Raw genomic sequence first — 18591 nt, forward strand, 5'->3', positions numbered from 1 at the left:
TTAGACCACTCGGCCATCTTGACTTGCATTTGTGGAACCTTCCACAGGCCAGACAGCCATGCAAGTGGGGTACCGAAAAGGCATGCCCTCAATTTATTTATCCTATTATAAGTACTTCCAACAGATCTTTGAACAATCCATATAGAGCAGTACCTATGAAGAACTCTTTAGACCTTTAAGGCGTACAAAGAGAAAGTGCTATTAACCAGCCACTTGAAAGGCCCAAAGCTGCTTTTAAATTGAGTCAACAGCCACCTCTTGGCTAGCTAAAGCAAATTCAACAAGGAATTTCAATGTCACAACATAGGGTGGGATACGCAAATCTAAGCAGCCCCTGATCACAGCCCTGAGGAAATTGCCGTAAGTGTGCTGGAGTCCAACTGTCTACCAGATGCTAGGCATTCTTCCATATTTGCATGGCCTGTCTGGCCAGGGCATACAAGAGCATGACTCTTCCAGATGAGCTCTTACATGGGTCCTATGCTCATATAGTAAGGTCTGCACTTTGTCAGCAAGACTTTATACAACCGAAATATATGAGAAACCCCAGCTCTCTTGACTAGATGAGGACGGAATCACATCCCAGGTGAAGACCAACAGATGCAACTTCCATCAGATGTTAACCTGAAAAAGGAGATTACATCTCCAAAAGTCATGTCAGAAGTGGGATTCGAACCCACGCCTCCAGAGGAGACTGCGGCCTAAACACAGCGCCTTAGACCACTCGGCCATCCTGACAGTGCAGAGTCTTAAGAAATGTATAAAAGTCACTCAGAAATTTCTGCCTCCATGCAAGCCTGAAATAATTTAAACCTTCAAACACAAGGTGCAACTTTATGCACAGGACAATAAACACAGAAGATCACATGTGAAAGCATTTCATTTCACAGGTGTACAATTTTTATGCTTTTAGAATACCTCATACCTCTCACCAGCTATTTAGGGTCCTGTATCCTACTCACAAAATTACCTTGCCTGCGACCTCTCTCTCTACACAAACAACTACTGCACAGGAAGTAGGAAGGCAGAAGGTGGGGCATATTATGCAAATGTATGCTGTCATTGTGCCTTGCAGATTCATGCAGGATTTCTAGATCCTTGCTGGATACAAGAGAGCAGACCTTGTTTCAGATCAACTGTCCCTAGCAGGGAACGTCTGAGCACATGCAGTCTTTTGCTCTCTAGCCCCTGGCCTGGGACTTACCCTCACTGGCTGAGGCGTGAATTTCTGCATACCAACGTTGCATAGATGGTACGTTTGTGGTCGGTTTGGGATGGGTGGGAGGTCAAAAGCATGGAAAAGTATGTCGCCTTCACTTCTAGTCTCCTCTTCTAGGCCTACCTGCCGTTCACTCACTCTGTCTTTGTTTCATTCTCTCCTTCCTCAACACCCCTTCTCACTCACTCGCTCTATCACTTGTGCTCTTTCCCCTTGCTCTGCATTTCATAGTGGAAACATCTCTTGAATGGAGCATTAGAAAATGAGGTTACATAAAATTAACAATCTACTTATTGGAAACCAAAAATATCACAAGACTGAATGTAACCCATTTCATTAATAAAAGGGACTTTTTAAGCACCCCCCAAAAAACACATAAAACACCACGAGTGCTAGAAGAATATTATAAGAGCTTGAAGACAGAATTGGGCAAATTAATTTGCAGTTGAAACTGAAGTTTGTTACTTATTCAGATATTATATGAACTGCCAATTTTTAGCTGAGATTCTAAAAGAACTCAGAGACAAAATGGACTTAAAGTTTTGTCAGAAGTGGGATTCGAACCCACGCCTCCAGGAGAGACTGCGGCCTTAACGCAGCGCCTTAGACCACTCGGCCATCCTGACCACATTTGCTTGATCATCTACAGAGAGGGAAAGATATTGTGAACCAAAAAAAGCACACATCTTAGGTCATGAGTGGCTAGAGCAAGAAAAAAACTCACTGCACTTTTCCAAGTAGACAACCATATAAGCCCATGTGAGGGAAATGATCAGATTTTTTCTCTCTCAAGAAAAAAGTAGAGTAAACACACAATTGTCAGAAGTGGGATTTGAACCCACGCCTCCAGAAGAGACTGCGACCTGAACGCAGCGCTTTAGACCACTCGGCCATCTTGACTTGCATTTGTGGAACCTTCCACAGGCCAGACAGCCATGCAAGTGGGGTACCGAAAAGGCATGCCCTCAATTTATTTATCCTATTATAAGTACTTCCAACAGATCTTTGAACAATCCATATAGAGCAGTACCTATGAAGAACTCTTTAGACCTTTAAGGCGTACAAAGAGAAAGTGCTATTAACCAGCCACTTGAAAGGCCCAAAGCTGCTTTTAAATTGAGTCAACAGCCACCTCTTGGCTAGCTAAAGCAAATTCAACAAGGAATTTCAATGTCACAACATAGGGTGGGATACGCAAATCTAAGCAGCCCCTGATCACAGCCCTGAGGAAATTGCCGTAAGTGTGCTGGAGTCCAACTGTCTACCAGATGCTAGGCATTCTTCCATATTTGCATGGCCTGTCTGGCCAGGGCATACAAGAGCATGACTCTTCCAGATGAGCTCTTACATGGGTCCTATGCTCATATAGTAAGGTCTGCACTTTGTCAGCAAGACTTTATACAACCGAAATATATGAGAAACCCCAGCTCTCTTGACTAGATGAGGACGGAATCACATCCCAGGTGAAGACCAACAGATGCAACTTCCATCAGATGTTAACCTGAAAAAGGAGATTACATCTCCAAAAGTCATGTCAGAAGTGGGATTCGAACCCACGCCTCCAGAGGAGACTGCGGCCTAAACACAGCGCCTTAGACCACTCGGCCATCCTGACAGTGCAGAGTCTTAAGAAATGTATAAAAGTCACTCAGAAATTTCTGCCTCCATGCAAGCCTGAAATAATTTAAACCTTCAAACACAAGGTGCAACTTTATGCACAGGACAATAAACACAGAAGATCACATGTGAAAGCATTTCATTTCACAGGTGTACAATTTTTATGCTTTTAGAATACCTCATACCTCTCACCAGCTATTTAGGGTCCTGTATCCTACTCACAAAATTACCTTGCCTGCGACCTCTCTCTCTACACAAACAACTACTGCACAGGAAGTAGGAAGGCAGAAGGTGGGGCATATTATGCAAATGTATGCTGTCATTGTGCCTTGCAGATTCATGCAGGATTTCTAGATCCTTGCTGGATACAAGAGAGCAGACCTTGTTTCAGATCAACTGTCCCTAGCAGGGAACGTCTGAGCACATGCAGTCTTTTGCTCTCTAGCCCCTGGCCTGGGACTTACCCTCACTGGCTGAGGCGTGAATTTCTGCATACCAACGTTGCATAGATGGTACGTTTGTGGTCGGTTTGGGATGGGTGGGAGGTCAAAAGCATGGAAAAGTATGTCGCCTTCACTTCTAGTCTCCTCTTCTAGGCCTACCTGCCGTTCACTCACTCTGTCTTTGTTTCATTCTCTCCTTCCTCAACACCCCTTCTCACTCACTCGCTCTATCACTTGTGCTCTTTCCCCTTGCTCTGCATTTCATAGTGGAAACATCTCTTGAATGGAGCATTAGAAAATGAGGTTACATAAAATTAACAATCTACTTATTGGAAACCAAAAATATCACAAGACTGAATGTAACCCATTTCATTAATAAAAGGGACTTTTTAAGCACCCCCCAAAAAACACATAAAACACCACGAGTGCTAGAAGAATATTATAAGAGCTTGAAGACAGAATTGGGCAAATTAATTTGCAGTTGAAACTGAAGTTTGTTACTTATTCAGATATTATATGCACTGCCAATTTTTAGCTGAGATTCTAAAAGAACTCAGAGACAAAATGGACTTAAAGTTTTGTCAGAAGTGGGATTCGAACCCACGCCTCCAGGAGAGACTGCGGCCTTAACGCAGCGCCTTAGACCACTCGGCCATCCTGACCACATTTGCTTGATCATCTACAGAGAGGGAAAGATATTGTGAACCAAAAAAAGCACACAACTTAGGTCATGAGTGGCTAGAGCAAGAAAAAAACTCACTGCACTTTTCCAAGTAGACAACCATATAAGCCCATGTGAGGAAAATGATCTGATTTTTTCTCTCCCAAGAAAAAAGTAGAGTAAACACACAATTGTCAGAAGTGGGATTTGAACCCACGCCTCCAGAAGAGACTGCGACCTGAACGCAGCGCCTTAGACCACTCGGCCATCCTGACTTGCATTTGTGGAACCTTCCACAGGCCAGACAGCCATGCAAGTGGGGTACCGAAAAGGCATGCCCTCAATTTATTTATCCTATTATAAGTACTTCCAACAGATCTTTGAACAATCCATAGAGAGCAGTACCTATGAAGAACTCTTTAGACCTTTAAGGCGTACAAAGAGAAAGTGCTATTAACCAGCCACTTGAAAGGCCCAAAGCTGCTTTGAAATTGAGTCAACAGCCACCTCTTGGCTAGCTAAAGCAAATTCAACAAGGAATTTCAATGTCACAACATAGGGTGGAATACGCAAATCTAAGCAGCCCCTGATCACAGCCCTGAGGAAATTGCCGTAAGTGTGCTGGAGTCCAACTGTCTACCAGATGCTAGGCATTCTTCCATATTTGCATGGCCTGTCTGGCCAGGGCATACAAGAGCATGACTCTTCCAGATGAGCTCTTACATGGGTCCTATGCTCATATAGTAAGGACTGCACTTTGTCAGCAAGACTTTATACAACCGAAATATATGAGAAACCCCAGCTCTCTTGACTAGATGAGGACGGAATCACATCCTAGGTGAAGACCAACAGATGCAACTTCCATCAGATGTTAACCTGAAAAAGGAGATTACATCTCCAAAAGTCATGTCAGAAGTGGGATTCGAACCCACACCTCCAGAGGAGACTGCGGCCTAAACACAGCGCCTTAGACCACTCGGCCATCCTGACAGTGCAGAGTCTTAAGAAATGTATAAAAGTCACTCAGAAATTTCTGCCTCCATGCAAGCCTGAAATAATTTAAACCTTCAAACACAAGGTGCAACTTTATGCACAGGACAATAAACACAGAAGATCACATGTGAAAGCATTTCATTTCACAGGTGTACAATTTTTATGCTTTTAGAATACCTCATACCTCTCACCAGCTATTTAGGGTCCTGTATCCTACTCACAAAATTACCTTGCCTGCGACCTCTCTCTCTACACAAACAACTACTGCACAGGAAGTAGGAAGGCAGAAGGTGGGGCATATTATGCAAATGTATGCTGTCATTGTGCCTTGCAGATTCATGCAGGATTTCTAGATCCTTGCTGGATACAAGAGAGCAGACCTTGTTTCAGATCAACTGTCCCTAGCAGGGAACGTCTGAGCACATGCAGTCTTTTGCTCTCTAGCCCCTGGCCTGGGACTTACCCTCACTGGCTGAGACGTGAATTTCTGCATACCAACGTTGCATAGATGGTACGTTTGTGGTCAGTTTGGGATGGGTGGGAGGTCAAAAGCAGGGAAAAGTATGTCGCCTTCACTTCTAGTCTCCTCTTCTAGGCCTACCTGCTGTTCACTCACTCTGTCTTTGTTTCATTCTCTCCTTCCTCAACACCCCTTCTCACTCACTCGCTCTATCACTTGTGCTCTTTCCCCTTGCTCTGCATTTCATAGTGGAAACATCTCTTGAATGGAGCATTAGAAAATGAGGTTACATAAAATTAACAATCTACTTATTGGAAACCAAAAATATCACAAGACTGAATGTAACCCATTTAATTAATAAAAGGGACTTTTTAAGCACCCCCCAAAAAACACATAAAACACCACGAGTGCTAGAAGAATATTATACGAGCTTGAAGACAGAATTGGGCAAATTAATTTGCAGTTGAAACTGAAGTTTGTTACTTATTCAGATATTATATGCACTGCCAATTTTTAGCTGAGATTCTAAAAGAACTCAGAGACAAAATGGACTTAAAGTTTTGTCAGAAGTGGGATTCGAACCCACGCCTCCAGGAGAGACTGCGGCCTTAACGCAGCGCCTTAGACCACTCGGCCATCCTGACCACATTTGCTTGATCATCTACAGAGAGGGAAAGATATTGTGAACCAAAAAAAGCACACAACTTAGGTCCTGAGTGGCTAGAGCAAGAAAAAAACTCACTGCACTTTTCCAAGTAGACAACCATATAAGCCCATGTGAGGGAAATGATCTGATTTTTTCTCTCCCAAGAAAAAAGTAGAGTAAACACACAATTGTCAGAAGTGGGATTTGAACCCACGCCTCCAGAAGAGACTGCGACCTGAACGCAGTGCCTTAGACCACTCGGCCATCCTGACTTGCATTTGTGGATCCTTCCACAGGCCAGACAGCCATGCAAGTGGGGTACCGAAAAGGCATGCCCTCAATTTATTTATCCTATTATAAGTACTTCCAACAGATCTTTGAACAATCCATAGAGAGCAGTACCTATGAAGAACTCTTTAGACCTTTAAGGCGTACAAAGAGAAAGTGCTATTAACCAGCCACTTGAAAGGCCCAAAGCTGCTTTGAAATTGAGTCAACAGCCACCTCTTGGCTAGCTAAAGCAAATTCAACAAGGAATTTCAATGTCACAACATAGGGTGGAATACGCAAATCTAAGCAGCCCCTGATCACAGCCCTGAGGAAATTGCCGTAAGTGTGCTGGAGTCCAACTGTCTACCAGATGCTAGGCATTCTTCCATATTTGCATGGCCTGTCTGGCCAGGGCATACAAGAGCATGACTCTTCCAGATGAGCTCTTACATGGGTCCTATGCTCATATAGTAAGGACTGCACTTTGTCAGCAAGACTTTATACAACCGAAATATATGAGAAACCCCAGCTCTCTTGACTAGATGAGGACGGAATCACATCCCAGGTGAAGACCAACAGATGCAACTTCCATCAGATGTTAACCTGAAAAAGGAGATTACATCTCCAAAAGTCATGTCAGAAGTGGGATTCGAACCCACGCCTCCAGAGGAGACTGCGGCCTAAACACAGCGCCTTAGACCACTCGGCCATCCTGACAGTGCAGAGTCTTAAGAAATGTATAAAAGTCACTCAGAAATTTCTGCCTCCATGCAAGCCTGAAATAATTTAAACCTTCAAACACAAGGTGCAACTTTATGCACAGGACAATAAACACAGAAGATCACATGTGAAAGCATTTCATTTCACAGGTGTACAATTTTTATGCTTTTAGAATACCTCATACCTCTCACCAGCTATTTAGGGGTGTGTTACTGCTACAACGCATCTTTTACAACGTAATGCTGCTACAACGCAGCTATTACATCGCAAATACCATTATAATGCATGCCATTACAACGCATGGCATTACATAGCAGATGCTATTACAACGCATACCATTACATCGTAAGTATTGGTAAGTATTTAATTTTTTTTTTTTTTTTATTTAATATTTTATAATTGATTTAATTATTATTAATTATCAAAAAATATTTATTTCGTTTTTAAATATTATAAATTAAATATATTAATTTAAGTATTTTTTAAAATAAGTATGAGTATAAGAGTATATGTTTTGGGGTACTGATGTATATGTTTTGGGGTGTTTGGGTATTTTTAGGTTTTAGGGCAGTGTTTGGGTTTTGGGGTACAGGGGTGTTTTTAGGTTTTAGGGCAGGGTTTGGGTTTTGGGGTACAGGGGTGTTTTTAGGTTTTAGGGCAGGGTTTGGGTTTTGGGGTACAGGGGTGTTTTTAGGTTTTAGGGCAGTGTTTGGGTTTTGGGGTACAGGGGTGTTTTTAGGTTTTAGGGCAGGGTTTGGGTTTTGGGGTACAGGGGTGTTTTTAGGTTTTAGGGCAGGGTTTGGGTTTTGGGGTACAGGGGTGTTTTTAGGTTTTAGGGCAGGGTTTGGGTTTTGGGATACAGGGGTGTTTTTAGGTTTTAGGGCAGGGTTTGGGTTTTGGGGTACAGGGGTGTTTTTAGGTTTTAGGGCAGGGTTTGGGTTTTGGGGTACAGGGGTGTTTTTAGGTTTTAGGACAGGGTTTGTTTTTGGGGTACAGGGGTGTTTTTAGGTTTTAGGGCAGGGTTTGGGTTTTGGGGTACAGGGGTGTTTTTAGGTTTTAGGGCAGGGTTTGGGTTTTGGGGTACAGGGGTGTTTTTAGGTTTTAGGGCAGGGTTTGGGTTTTGGGGTACAGGGGTGTTTTTAGGTTTTAGGGCAGGGTTTGTTTTTGGGGGTACAGGGGTATTACGACTTTATTTAAATTAATTAAATTAATTTTATTTAATTTAATTACATTTATAACTATATTTACAATTATTAATTTAATTGTATTAATAAACGATTATAATTAAATTATATTATTTAAAAATGTTTAATTAATTAAATTCTTTTAATTTTATTAAATATAATTATATTATGTATTATTTATAATTTAATTAAATTATAATTATATTTATTGTAATTAATTACATTATATTATTTTCTATTTATAAATTTTTTATATTTCATTAATTATATTATTTTAAATATATTAAATTAATATCAATTTTAATATTAATTAAATTACTATAATTAAATTAATTACTGTTTTAAAAATGTTATATTATTTTTATTATTTTAAACTAATTTAATTAACTTTATTACATTTTTTTAAAAAAAGATATACTTACCTATATTTACGATGTAATGCCATGCGTTGTAAAAGTATCTGCTATGTAATGCCATGCGTTGTAATGGCATGCATTGTAATGGTATTTGCGATGTAAAAATTGCGTTGTAACGGAACGCGTTGTAATACATCGCGTTGTACTGACACCAATCCGCTATTTAGGGTCCTGTATCCTACTCACAAAATTACCTTGCCTGCGACCTCTCTCTCTACACAAACAACTACTGCACAGGAAGTAGGAAGGCAGAAGGTGGGGCATATTATGCAAATGTATGCTGTCATTGTGCCTTGCAGATTCATGCAGGATTTCTAGATCCTTGCTGGATACAAGAGAGCAGACCTTGTTTCAGATCAACTGTCCCTAGCAGGGAACGTCTGAGCACATGCAGTCTTTTGCTCTCTAGCCCCTGGCCTGGGACTTACCCTCACTGGCTGAGGCGTGAATTTCTGCATACCAACGTTGCATAGATGGTACGTTTGTGGTCGGTTTGGGATGGGTGGGAGGTCAAAAGCAGGGAAAAGTATGTCGCCTTCACTTCTAGTCTCCTCTTCTAGGCCTACCTGCCGTTCACTCACTCTGTCTTTGTTTCATTCTCTCCTTCCTCAACACCCCTTCTCACTCACTCGCTCTATCACTTGTGCTCTTTCCCCTTGCTCTGCATTTCATAGTGGAAACATCTCTTGAATGGAGCATTAGAAAATGAGGTTACATAAAATTAACAATCTACTTATTGGAAACCAAAAATATCACAAGACTGAATGTAACCCATTTCATTAATAAAAGGGACTTTGTAAGCACCCTCCAAAAAACACATAAAACACCACGAGTGCTAGAAGAATATTATACGAGCTTGAAGACAGAATTGGGCAAATTAATTTGCAGTTGAAACTGAAGTTTGTTACTTATTCAGATATTATATGAACTGCCAATTTTTAGCTGAGATTCTAAAAGAACTCAGAGACAAAATGGACTTAAAGTTTTGTCAGAAGTGGGATTCGAACCCACGCCTCCAGGAGAGACTGCGGCCTTAACGCAGCGCCTTAGACCACTCGGCCATCCTGACCACATTTGCTTGATCATCTACAGAGAGGGAAAGATATTGTGAACCAAAAAAAGCACACATCTTAGGTCATGAGTGGCTAGAGCAAGAAAAAAACTCGCTGCACTTTTCCAAGTAGACAACCATATAAGCCCATGTGAGGGAAATGATCAGATTTTTTCTCTCTCAAGAAAAAAGTAGAGTAAACACACAATTGTCAGAAGTGGGATTTGAACCCACGCCTCCAGAAGAGACTGCAACCTGAACGCAGCGCCTTAGACCACTCGGCCATCCTGACTTGCATTTGTGGAACCTTCCACAGGCCAGACAGCCATGCAAGTGGGGTACCGAAAAGGCATGCCCTCAATTTATTTATCCTATTATAAGTACTTCCAACAGATCTTTGAACAATCCATAGAGAGCAGTACCTATGAAGAACTCTTTAGACCTTTAAGGCGTACAAAGAGAAAGTGCTATTAACCAGCCACTTGAAAGGCCCAAAGCTGCTTTGAAATTGAGTCAACAGCCACCTCTTGGCTAGCTAAAGCAAATTCAACAAGGAATTTCAATGTCACAACATAGGGTGGAATACGCAAATCTAAGCAGCCCCTGATCACAGCCCTGAGGAAATTGCCGTAAGTGTGCTGGAGTCCAACTGTCTACCAGATGCTAGGCATTCTTCCATATTTGCATGGCCTGTCTGGCCAGGGCATACAAGAGCATGACTCTTCCAGATGAGCTCTTACATGGGTCCTATGCTCATATAGTAAGGACTGCACTTTGTCAGCAAGACTTTATACAACCGAAATATATGAGAAACCCCAGCGCTCTTGACTAGATGAGGAAGAAATCACATCCCAGGTGAAGACCAACAGATGCAACTTCCATCAGATGTTAACCTGAAAAAGGAGATTACATCTCCAAAAGTCATGTCAGAAGTGGGATTCGAACCCACGCCTCCAGAGGAGACTGCGGCCTAAACACAGCGCCTTAGACCACTCGGCCATCCTGACAGTGCAGAGTCTCAAGAAATGTATAAAAGTCACTCAGAAATTTCTGCCTCCATGCAAGCCTGAAATAATTTAAACCTTCAAACACAAGGTGCAACTTTATGCACAGGACAATAAACACAGAAGATCACAAGTGAAAGCATTTCATTTCAAAGGTGTACAATTTTTATGCTTTTAGAATACCTCATACCTCTCACCAGCTATTTAGGGTCCTGTATCCTACTCACAAAATTACCTTGCCTGCGACCTCTCTCTCTACACAAACAACTACTGCACAGGAAGTAGGAAGGCAGAAGGTGGGGCATATTATGCAAATGTATGCTGTCATTGTGCCTTGCAGATTCATGCAGGATTTCTAGATCCTTGCTGGATACAAGAGAGCAGACCTTGTTTCAGATCAACTGTCCCTAGCAGGGAACGTCTGAGCACATGCAGTCTTTTGCTCTCTAGCCCCTGGCCTGGGACTTACCCTCACTGGCTGAGGCGTGAATTTCTGCATACCAACGTTGCATAGATGGTACGTTTGTGGTCGGTTTGGGATGGGTGGGAGGTCAAAAGCATGGAAAAGTATGTCGCCTTCACTTCTAGTCTCCTCTTCTAGGCCTACCTGCCGTTCACTCACTCTGTCTATGTTTCATTCTCTCCTTCCTCAACACCCCTTCTCACTCACTCGCTCTATCACTTGTGCTCTTTCCCCTTGCTCTGCATTTCATTGTGGAAACATCTCTTGAATGGAGCATTAGAAAATGAGGTTACATAAAATTAACAATCTACTTATTGGAAACCAAAAATATCACAAGACTGAATGTAACCCATTTCATTAATAAAAGGGACTTTTTAAGCACCCCCCAAAAAACACATAAAACACCACGAGTGCTAGAAGAATATTATACGAGCTTGAAGACAGAATTGGGCAAATTAATTTGCAGTTGAAACTGAAGTTTGTTACTTATTCAGATATTATATGCACTGCCAATTTTTAGCTGAGATTCTAAAAGAACTCAGAGACAAAATGGACTTAAAGTTTTGTCAGAAGAGGGATTCGAACCCACGCCTCCAGGAGAGACTGCAGCCTTAACGCAGCGCCTTAGACCACTCGGCCATCCTGACCACATTTGCTTGATCATCTACAGAGAGGGAAAGATATTGTGAACCAAAAAAAGCACACATCTTAGGTCATGAGTGGCTAGAGCAAGAAAAAAACTCACTGCACTTTTCCAAGTAGACAACCATATAAGCCCATGTGAGGGAAATGATCAGATTTTTTCTCTCTCAAGAAAAAAGTAGAGTAAACACACAATTGTCAGAAGTGGGATTTGAACCCACGCCTCCAGAAGAGACTGCGACCTGAACACAGCGCCTTAGACCACTCGGCCATCCTGACTTGCATTTGTGGAACCTTCCACAGGCCAGACAGCCATGCAAGTGGGGTACCGAAAAGGCATGCCCTCAATTTATTTATCCTATTATAAGTACTTCCAACAGATCTTTGAACAATCCATAGAGAGCAGTACCTATGAAGAACTCTTTAGACCTTTAAGGCGTACAAAGAGAAAGTACTATTAACCAGCCACTTGAACGGCCCAAAGCTGCTTTAAAATTGAGTCAACAGCCACCTCTTGGCTAGCTAAAGCAAATTCAACAAGGAATTTCAATGTCACAACATAGGGTGGAATACGCAAATATAAGCAGCCCCTGATCACAGCCCTGAGGAAATTGCCGTAAGTGTGCTGGAGTCCAACTGTCTACCAGATGCTAGGCATTCTTCCATATTTGCATGGCCTGTCTGGCCAGGGCATACAAGAGCATGACTCTTCCAGATGAGCTCTTACATGGGTCCTATGCTCATATAGTAAGGACTGCACTTTGTCAGCAAGACTTTATACAACCGAAATATATGAGAAACCCCAGCGCTCTTGACTAGATGAGGAAGGAATCACATCCCAGGTGAAGACCAACAGATGCAACTTCCATCAGATGTTAACCTGAAAAAGGAGATTACATCTCCAAAAGTCATGTCAGAAGTGGGATTCGAACCCACGCCTCCAGAGGAGACTGCGGCCTAAACACAGCGCCTTAGACCACTCGGCCATCCTGACAGTGCAGAGTCTCAAGAAATGTATAAAAGTCACTCAGAAATTTCTGCCTCCATGCAAGCCTGAAATAATTTAAACCTTCAAACACAAGGTGCAACTTTATGCACAGGACAATAAACACAGAAGATCACAAGTGAAAGCATTTCATTTCAAAGGTGTACAATTTTTATGCTTTTAGAATACCTCATACCTCTCACCAGCTATTTAGGGTCCTGTATCCTACTCACAAAATTACCTTGCCTGCGACCTCTCTCTCTACACAAACAACTACTGCACAGGAAGTAGGAAGGCAGAAGGTGGGGCATATTATGCAAATGTATGCTGTCATTGTGCCTTGCAGATTCATGCAGGATTTCTAGATCCTTGCTGGATACAAGAGAGCAGACCTTGTTTCAGATCAACTGTCCCTAGCAGGGAACGTCTGAGCACATGCAGTCTTTTGCTCTCTAGCCCCTGGCCTGGGACTTACCCTCACTGGCTGAGGCGTGAATTTCTGCATACCAACGTTGCATAGATGGTACGTTTGTGGTCGGTTTGGGATGGGTGGGAGGTCAAAAGCATGGAAAAGTATGTCGCCTTCACTTCTAGTCTCCTCTTCTAGGCCTACCTGCCGTTCACTCACTCTGTCTATGTTTCATTCTCTCCTTCCTCAACACCCCTTCTCACTCACTCGCTCTATCACTTGTGCTCTTTCCCCTTGCTCTGCATTTCATAGTGGAAACATCTCTTGAATGGAGCATTAGAAAATGAGGTTACATAAAATTAACAATCTACTTATTGGAAACCAAAAATATCACAAGACTGAATGTAACCCATTTCATTAATAAAAGGGACTTTTTAAGCACCCCCCAAAAAACACATAAAACACCACGAGTGCTAGAAGAATATTATACGAGCTTGAAGACAGAATTGGGCAAATTAATTTGCAGTTGAAACTGAAGTTTGTTACTTATTCAGATATTATATGCACTGCCAATTTTTAGCTGAGATTCTAAAAGAACTCAGAGACAAAATGGACTTAAAGTTTTGTCAGAAGAGGGATTCGAACCCACGCCTCCAGGAGAGACTGCGGCCTTAACGCAGCGCCTTAGACCACTCGGCCATCCTGACCACATTTGCTTGATCATCTACAGAGAGGGAAAGATATTGTGAACCAAAAAAAGCACACATCTTAGGTCATGAGTGGCTAGAGCAAGAAAAAAACTCACTGCACTTTTCCAAGTAGACAACCATATAAGCCCATGTGAGGGAAATGATCAGATTTTTTCTCTCTCAAGAAAAAAGTAGAGTAAACACACAATTGTCAGAAGTGGGATTTGAACCCACGCCTCCAGAAGAGACTGCGACCTGAACACAGCGCCTTAGACCACTCGGCCATCCTGACTTGCATTTGTGGAACCTTCCACAGGCCAGACAGCCATGCAAGTGGGGTACCGAAAAGGCATGCCCTCAATTTATTTATCCTATTATAAGTACTTCCAACAGATCTTTGAACAATCCATAGAGAGCAGTACCTATGAAGAACTCTTTAGACCTTTAAGGCGTACAAAGAGAAAGTACTATTAACCAGCCACTTGAACGGCCCAAAGCTGCTTTAAAATTGAGTCAACAGCCACCTCTTGGCTAGCTAAAGCAAATTCAACAAGGAATTTCAATGTCACAACATAGGGTGGAATACGCAAATCTAAGCAGCCCCTGATCACAGCCCTGAGGAAATTGCCGTAAGTGTGCTGGAGTCCAACTGTCTACCAGATGCTAGGCATTCTTCCATATTTGCATGGCCTGTCTGGCCAGGGCATACAAGAGCATGACTCTTCCAGATGAGCTCTTACATGGGTCCTATGCTCATATAGTAAGGACTGCACTTTGTCAGCAAGACTTTATACAACCGAAATATATGAGAAACCCCAGCTCTCTTGACTAGATGAGGACGGAATCACATCCTAGGTGAAGACCAACAGATGCAACTTCCATCAGATGTTAAACTGAAAAAGGAGATTACATCTCCAAAAGTCATGTCAGAAGTGGGATTCGAACCCACGCCTCCAGAGGAGACTGCGGCCTAAACACAGCGCCTTAGACCACTCGGCCATCCTGACAATGCAGAGTCTTAAGAAATGTATAAAAGTCACTCAGAAATTTCTGCCTCCATGCAAGCCTGAAATAATTTAAACCTTCAAACACAAGGTGCAACTTTATGCACAGGACAATAAACACAGAAGATCACATGTGAAAGCATTTCATTTCACAGGTGTACAATTTTTATGCTTTTAGAATACCTCATACCTCTCACCAGCTATTTAGGGTCCTGTATCCTACTCACAAAATTACCTTGCCTGCGACCTCTCTCTCTACACAAACAACTACTGCACAGGAAGTAGGAAGGCAGAAGGTGGGGCATATTATGCAAATGTATGCTGTCATTGTGCCTTGCAGATTCATGCAGGATTTCTAGATCCTTGCTGGATACAAGAGAGCAGACCTTGTTTCAGATCAACTGTCCCTAGCAGGGAACGTCTGAGCACATGCAGTCTTTTGCTCTCTAGCCCCTGGCCTGGGACTTACCCTCACTGGCTGAGGCGTGAATTTCTGCATACCAACGTTGCATAGATGGTACGTTTGTGGTCAGTTTGGGATGGGTGGGAGGTCAAAAGCAGGGAAAAGTATGTCGCCTTCACTTCTAGTCTCCTCTTCTAGGCCTACCTGCCGTTCACTCACTCTGTCTTTGTTTCATTCTCTCCTTCCTCAACACCCCTTCTCACTCACTCGCTCTATCACTTGTGCTCTTTCCCCTTGCTCTGCATTTCATAGTGGAAACATCTCTTGAATGGAGCATTAGAAAATGAGGTTACATAAAATTAACAATCTACTTATTGGAAACCAAAAATATCACAAGACTGAATGTAACCCATTTCATTAATAAAAGGGACTTTTTAAGCACCCCCCAAAAAACACATAAAACACCACGAGTGCTAGAAGAATATTATACGAGCTTGAAGACAGAATTGGGCAAATTAATTTGCAGTTGAAACTGAAGTTTGTTACTTATTCAGATATTATATGCACTGCCAATTTTTAGCTGAGATTCTAAAAGAACTCAGAGACAAAATGGACTTAAAGTTTTGTCAGAAGTGGGATTCGAACCCACGCCTCCAGGAGAGACTGCGGCCTTAACACAGCGCCTTAGACCACTCGGCCATCATGACCACATTTGCTTGATCATCTACAGAGAGGGAAAGATATTGTGAACCAAAAAAAGCACACAACTTAGGTCATGAGTGGCTAGAGCAAGAAAAAAACTCACTGCACTTTTCCAAGTAGACAACCATATAAGCCCATGTGAGGGAAATGATCTGATTTTTTCTCTCCCAAGAAAAAAGTAGAGTAAACACACAATTGTCAGAAGTGGGATTTGAACCCACGCCTCCAGAAGAGACTGCGACCTGAACGCAGCGCCTTAGACCACTCGGCCATCCTGACTTGCATTTGTGGAACCTTCCACAGGCCAGACAGCCATGCAAGTGGGGTACCGAAAAGGCATGCCCTCAATTTATTTATCCTATTATAAGTACTTCCAACAGATCTTTGAACAATCCATAGAGAGCAGTACCTATGAAGAACTCTTTAGACCTTTAAGGCGTACAAAGAGAAAGTGCTATTAACCAGCCACTTGAAAGGCCCAAAGCTGCTTTGAAATTGAGTCAACAGCCACCTCTTGGCTAGCTAAAGCAAATTCAACAAGGAATTTCAATGTCACAACATAGGGTGGAATACGCAAATCTAAGCAGCCCCTGATCACAGCCCTGAGGAAATTGCCGTAAGTGTGCTGGAGTCCAACTGTCTACCAGATGCTAGGCATTCTTCCATATTTGCATGGCCTGTCTGGCCAGGGCATACAAGAGCATGACTCTTCCAGATGAGCTCTTACATGGGTCCTATGCTCATATAGTAAGGACTGCACTTTGTCAGCAAGACTTTATACAACCGAAATATATGAGAAACCCCAGCTCTCTTGACTAGATGAGGACGGAATCACATCCCAGGTGAAGACCAACAGATGCAACTTCCATCAGATGTTAACCTGAAAAAGGAGATTACATCTCCAAAAGTCATGTCAGAAGTCGGATTTGAACCCACACCTCCAGAGGAGACTGCGGCCTAAACACAGCGCCTTAGACCACTCGGCCATCCTGACAGTGCAGAGTCTTAAGAAATGTATAAAAGTCACTCAGAAATTTCTGCCTTCATGCAAGCCTGAAATAATTTAAACCTTCAAACACAAGGTGCAACTTTATGCACAGGACAATAAACACAGAAGATCACATGTGAAAGCATTTCATTTCACAGGTGTACAATTTTTATGCTTTTAGAATACCTCATACCTCTCACCAGCTATTTAGGGTCCTGTATCCTACTCACAAAATTACCTTGCCTGCGACCTCTCTCTCTACACAAACAACTACTGCACAGGAAGTAGGAAGGCAGAAGGTGGGGCATATTATGCAAATGTATGCTGTCATTGTGCCTTGCAGATTCATGCAGGATTTCTAGATCCTTGCTGGATACAAGAGAGCAGACCTTGTTTCAGATCAACTGTCCCTAGCAGGGAACGTCTGAGCACATGCAGTCTTTTGCTCTCTAGCCCCTGGCCTGGGACTTACCCTCACTGGCTGAGGCGTGAATTTCTGCATACCAACGTTGCATAGATGGTACGTTTGTGGTCGGTTTGGGATGGGTGGGAGGTCAAAAGCAGGGAAAAGTATGTCGCCTTCACTTCTAGTCTCCTCTTCTAGGCCTACCTGCCGTTCACTCACTCTGTCTTTGTTTCATTCTCTCCTTCCTCAACACCCCTTCTCACTCACTCGCTCTATCACTTGTGCTCTTTCCCCTTGCTCTGCATTTCATAGTGGAAACATCTCTTGAATGGAGCATTAGAAAATGAGGTTACATAAAATTAACAATCTACTTATTGGAAACCAAAAATATCACAAGACTGAATGTAACCCATTTCATTAATAAAAGGGACTTTGTAAGCACCCTCCAAAAAACACATAAAACACCACGAGTGCTAGAAGAATATTATACGAGCTTGAAGACAGAATTGGGCAAATTAATTTGCAGTTGAAACTGAAGTTTGTTACTTATTCAGATATTATATGAACTGCCAATTTTTAGCTGAGATTCTAAAAGAACTCAGAGACAAAATGGACTTAAAGTTTTGTCAGAAGTGGGATTCGAACCCACGCCTCCAGGAGAGACTGCGGCCTTAACGCAGCGCCTTAGACCACTCGGCCATCCTGACCACATTTGCTTGATCATCTACAGAGAGGGAAAGATATTGTGAACCAAAAAAAGCACACATCTTAGGTCATGAGTGGCTAGAGCAAGAAAAAAACTCGCTGCACTTTTCCAAGTAGACAACCATATAAGCCCATGTGAGGGAAATGATCAGATTTTTTCTCTCTCAAGAAAAAAGTAGAGTAAACACACAATTGTCAGAAGTGGGATTTGAACCCACGCCTCCAGAAGAGACTGCAACCTGAACGCAGCGCCTTAGACCACTCGGCCATCCTGACTTGCATTTGTGGAACCTTCCACAGGCCAGACAGCCATGCAAGTGGGGTACCGAAAAGGCATGCCCTCAATTTATTTATCCTATTATAAGTACTTCCAACAGATCTTTGAACAATCCATAGAGAGCAGTACCTATGAAGAACTCTTTAGACCTTTAAGGCGTACAAAGAGAAAGTGCTATTAACCAGCCACTTGAAAGGCCCAAAGCTGCTTTGAAATTGAGTCAACAGCCACCTC

The 18591-nt window shown here is 42.5% G+C and overlaps 20 non-coding genes across 20 annotated transcripts; all 20 read right to left on the bottom strand.

Moving 5' to 3' along the window:
- Window positions 1-655: 655 nt before the first annotated feature.
- On the bottom strand, window positions 656-738 carry TRNAL-UAG (transfer RNA leucine (anticodon UAG)). Its single transcript has one exon. It is a non-coding gene; the product is annotated as a tRNA-Leu (tRNA).
- Window positions 739-1762: 1024 nt separating this feature from the next.
- Window positions 1763-1845, bottom strand: TRNAL-AAG (transfer RNA leucine (anticodon AAG)). The gene has a single exon. It is a non-coding gene; the product is annotated as a tRNA-Leu (tRNA).
- A 906-nt stretch (window positions 1846-2751) lies between these two features.
- TRNAL-UAG (transfer RNA leucine (anticodon UAG)) lies at window positions 2752-2834 on the bottom strand. The gene has a single exon. It is a non-coding gene; the product is annotated as a tRNA-Leu (tRNA).
- Window positions 2835-3858: 1024 nt separating this feature from the next.
- Window positions 3859-3941, bottom strand: TRNAL-AAG (transfer RNA leucine (anticodon AAG)). Its single transcript has one exon. It is a non-coding gene; the product is annotated as a tRNA-Leu (tRNA).
- A 191-nt stretch (window positions 3942-4132) lies between these two features.
- On the bottom strand, window positions 4133-4215 carry TRNAL-CAG (transfer RNA leucine (anticodon CAG)). The gene has a single exon. It is a non-coding gene; the product is annotated as a tRNA-Leu (tRNA).
- A 632-nt stretch (window positions 4216-4847) lies between these two features.
- TRNAL-UAG (transfer RNA leucine (anticodon UAG)) lies at window positions 4848-4930 on the bottom strand. The gene has a single exon. It is a non-coding gene; the product is annotated as a tRNA-Leu (tRNA).
- Window positions 4931-5954: 1024 nt separating this feature from the next.
- TRNAL-AAG (transfer RNA leucine (anticodon AAG)) lies at window positions 5955-6037 on the bottom strand. The gene has a single exon. It is a non-coding gene; the product is annotated as a tRNA-Leu (tRNA).
- Window positions 6038-6228: 191 nt separating this feature from the next.
- TRNAL-CAG (transfer RNA leucine (anticodon CAG)) lies at window positions 6229-6311 on the bottom strand. Its single transcript has one exon. It is a non-coding gene; the product is annotated as a tRNA-Leu (tRNA).
- Window positions 6312-6943: 632 nt separating this feature from the next.
- TRNAL-UAG (transfer RNA leucine (anticodon UAG)) lies at window positions 6944-7026 on the bottom strand. Its single transcript has one exon. It is a non-coding gene; the product is annotated as a tRNA-Leu (tRNA).
- A 2589-nt stretch (window positions 7027-9615) lies between these two features.
- On the bottom strand, window positions 9616-9698 carry TRNAL-AAG (transfer RNA leucine (anticodon AAG)). Its single transcript has one exon. It is a non-coding gene; the product is annotated as a tRNA-Leu (tRNA).
- Window positions 9699-9889: 191 nt separating this feature from the next.
- On the bottom strand, window positions 9890-9972 carry TRNAL-CAG (transfer RNA leucine (anticodon CAG)). The gene has a single exon. It is a non-coding gene; the product is annotated as a tRNA-Leu (tRNA).
- Window positions 9973-10604: 632 nt separating this feature from the next.
- TRNAL-UAG (transfer RNA leucine (anticodon UAG)) lies at window positions 10605-10687 on the bottom strand. The gene has a single exon. It is a non-coding gene; the product is annotated as a tRNA-Leu (tRNA).
- Window positions 10688-11985: 1298 nt separating this feature from the next.
- Window positions 11986-12068, bottom strand: TRNAL-CAG (transfer RNA leucine (anticodon CAG)). The gene has a single exon. It is a non-coding gene; the product is annotated as a tRNA-Leu (tRNA).
- A 632-nt stretch (window positions 12069-12700) lies between these two features.
- Window positions 12701-12783, bottom strand: TRNAL-UAG (transfer RNA leucine (anticodon UAG)). Its single transcript has one exon. It is a non-coding gene; the product is annotated as a tRNA-Leu (tRNA).
- A 1024-nt stretch (window positions 12784-13807) lies between these two features.
- TRNAL-AAG (transfer RNA leucine (anticodon AAG)) lies at window positions 13808-13890 on the bottom strand. The gene has a single exon. It is a non-coding gene; the product is annotated as a tRNA-Leu (tRNA).
- A 191-nt stretch (window positions 13891-14081) lies between these two features.
- On the bottom strand, window positions 14082-14164 carry TRNAL-CAG (transfer RNA leucine (anticodon CAG)). The gene has a single exon. It is a non-coding gene; the product is annotated as a tRNA-Leu (tRNA).
- A 632-nt stretch (window positions 14165-14796) lies between these two features.
- TRNAL-UAG (transfer RNA leucine (anticodon UAG)) lies at window positions 14797-14879 on the bottom strand. Its single transcript has one exon. It is a non-coding gene; the product is annotated as a tRNA-Leu (tRNA).
- A 1298-nt stretch (window positions 14880-16177) lies between these two features.
- Window positions 16178-16260, bottom strand: TRNAL-CAG (transfer RNA leucine (anticodon CAG)). The gene has a single exon. It is a non-coding gene; the product is annotated as a tRNA-Leu (tRNA).
- Window positions 16261-17999: 1739 nt separating this feature from the next.
- Window positions 18000-18082, bottom strand: TRNAL-AAG (transfer RNA leucine (anticodon AAG)). Its single transcript has one exon. It is a non-coding gene; the product is annotated as a tRNA-Leu (tRNA).
- A 191-nt stretch (window positions 18083-18273) lies between these two features.
- TRNAL-CAG (transfer RNA leucine (anticodon CAG)) lies at window positions 18274-18356 on the bottom strand. The gene has a single exon. It is a non-coding gene; the product is annotated as a tRNA-Leu (tRNA).
- Between the last annotated feature and the right edge of the window lie 235 nt (window positions 18357-18591).

This window comes from Lissotriton vulgaris, chromosome 8, assembly GCF_964263255.1.
Source record: "Lissotriton vulgaris chromosome 8, aLisVul1.2, whole genome shotgun sequence".
Classification (NCBI taxonomy): Eukaryota; Metazoa; Chordata; class Amphibia; order Caudata; family Salamandridae; genus Lissotriton; species Lissotriton vulgaris.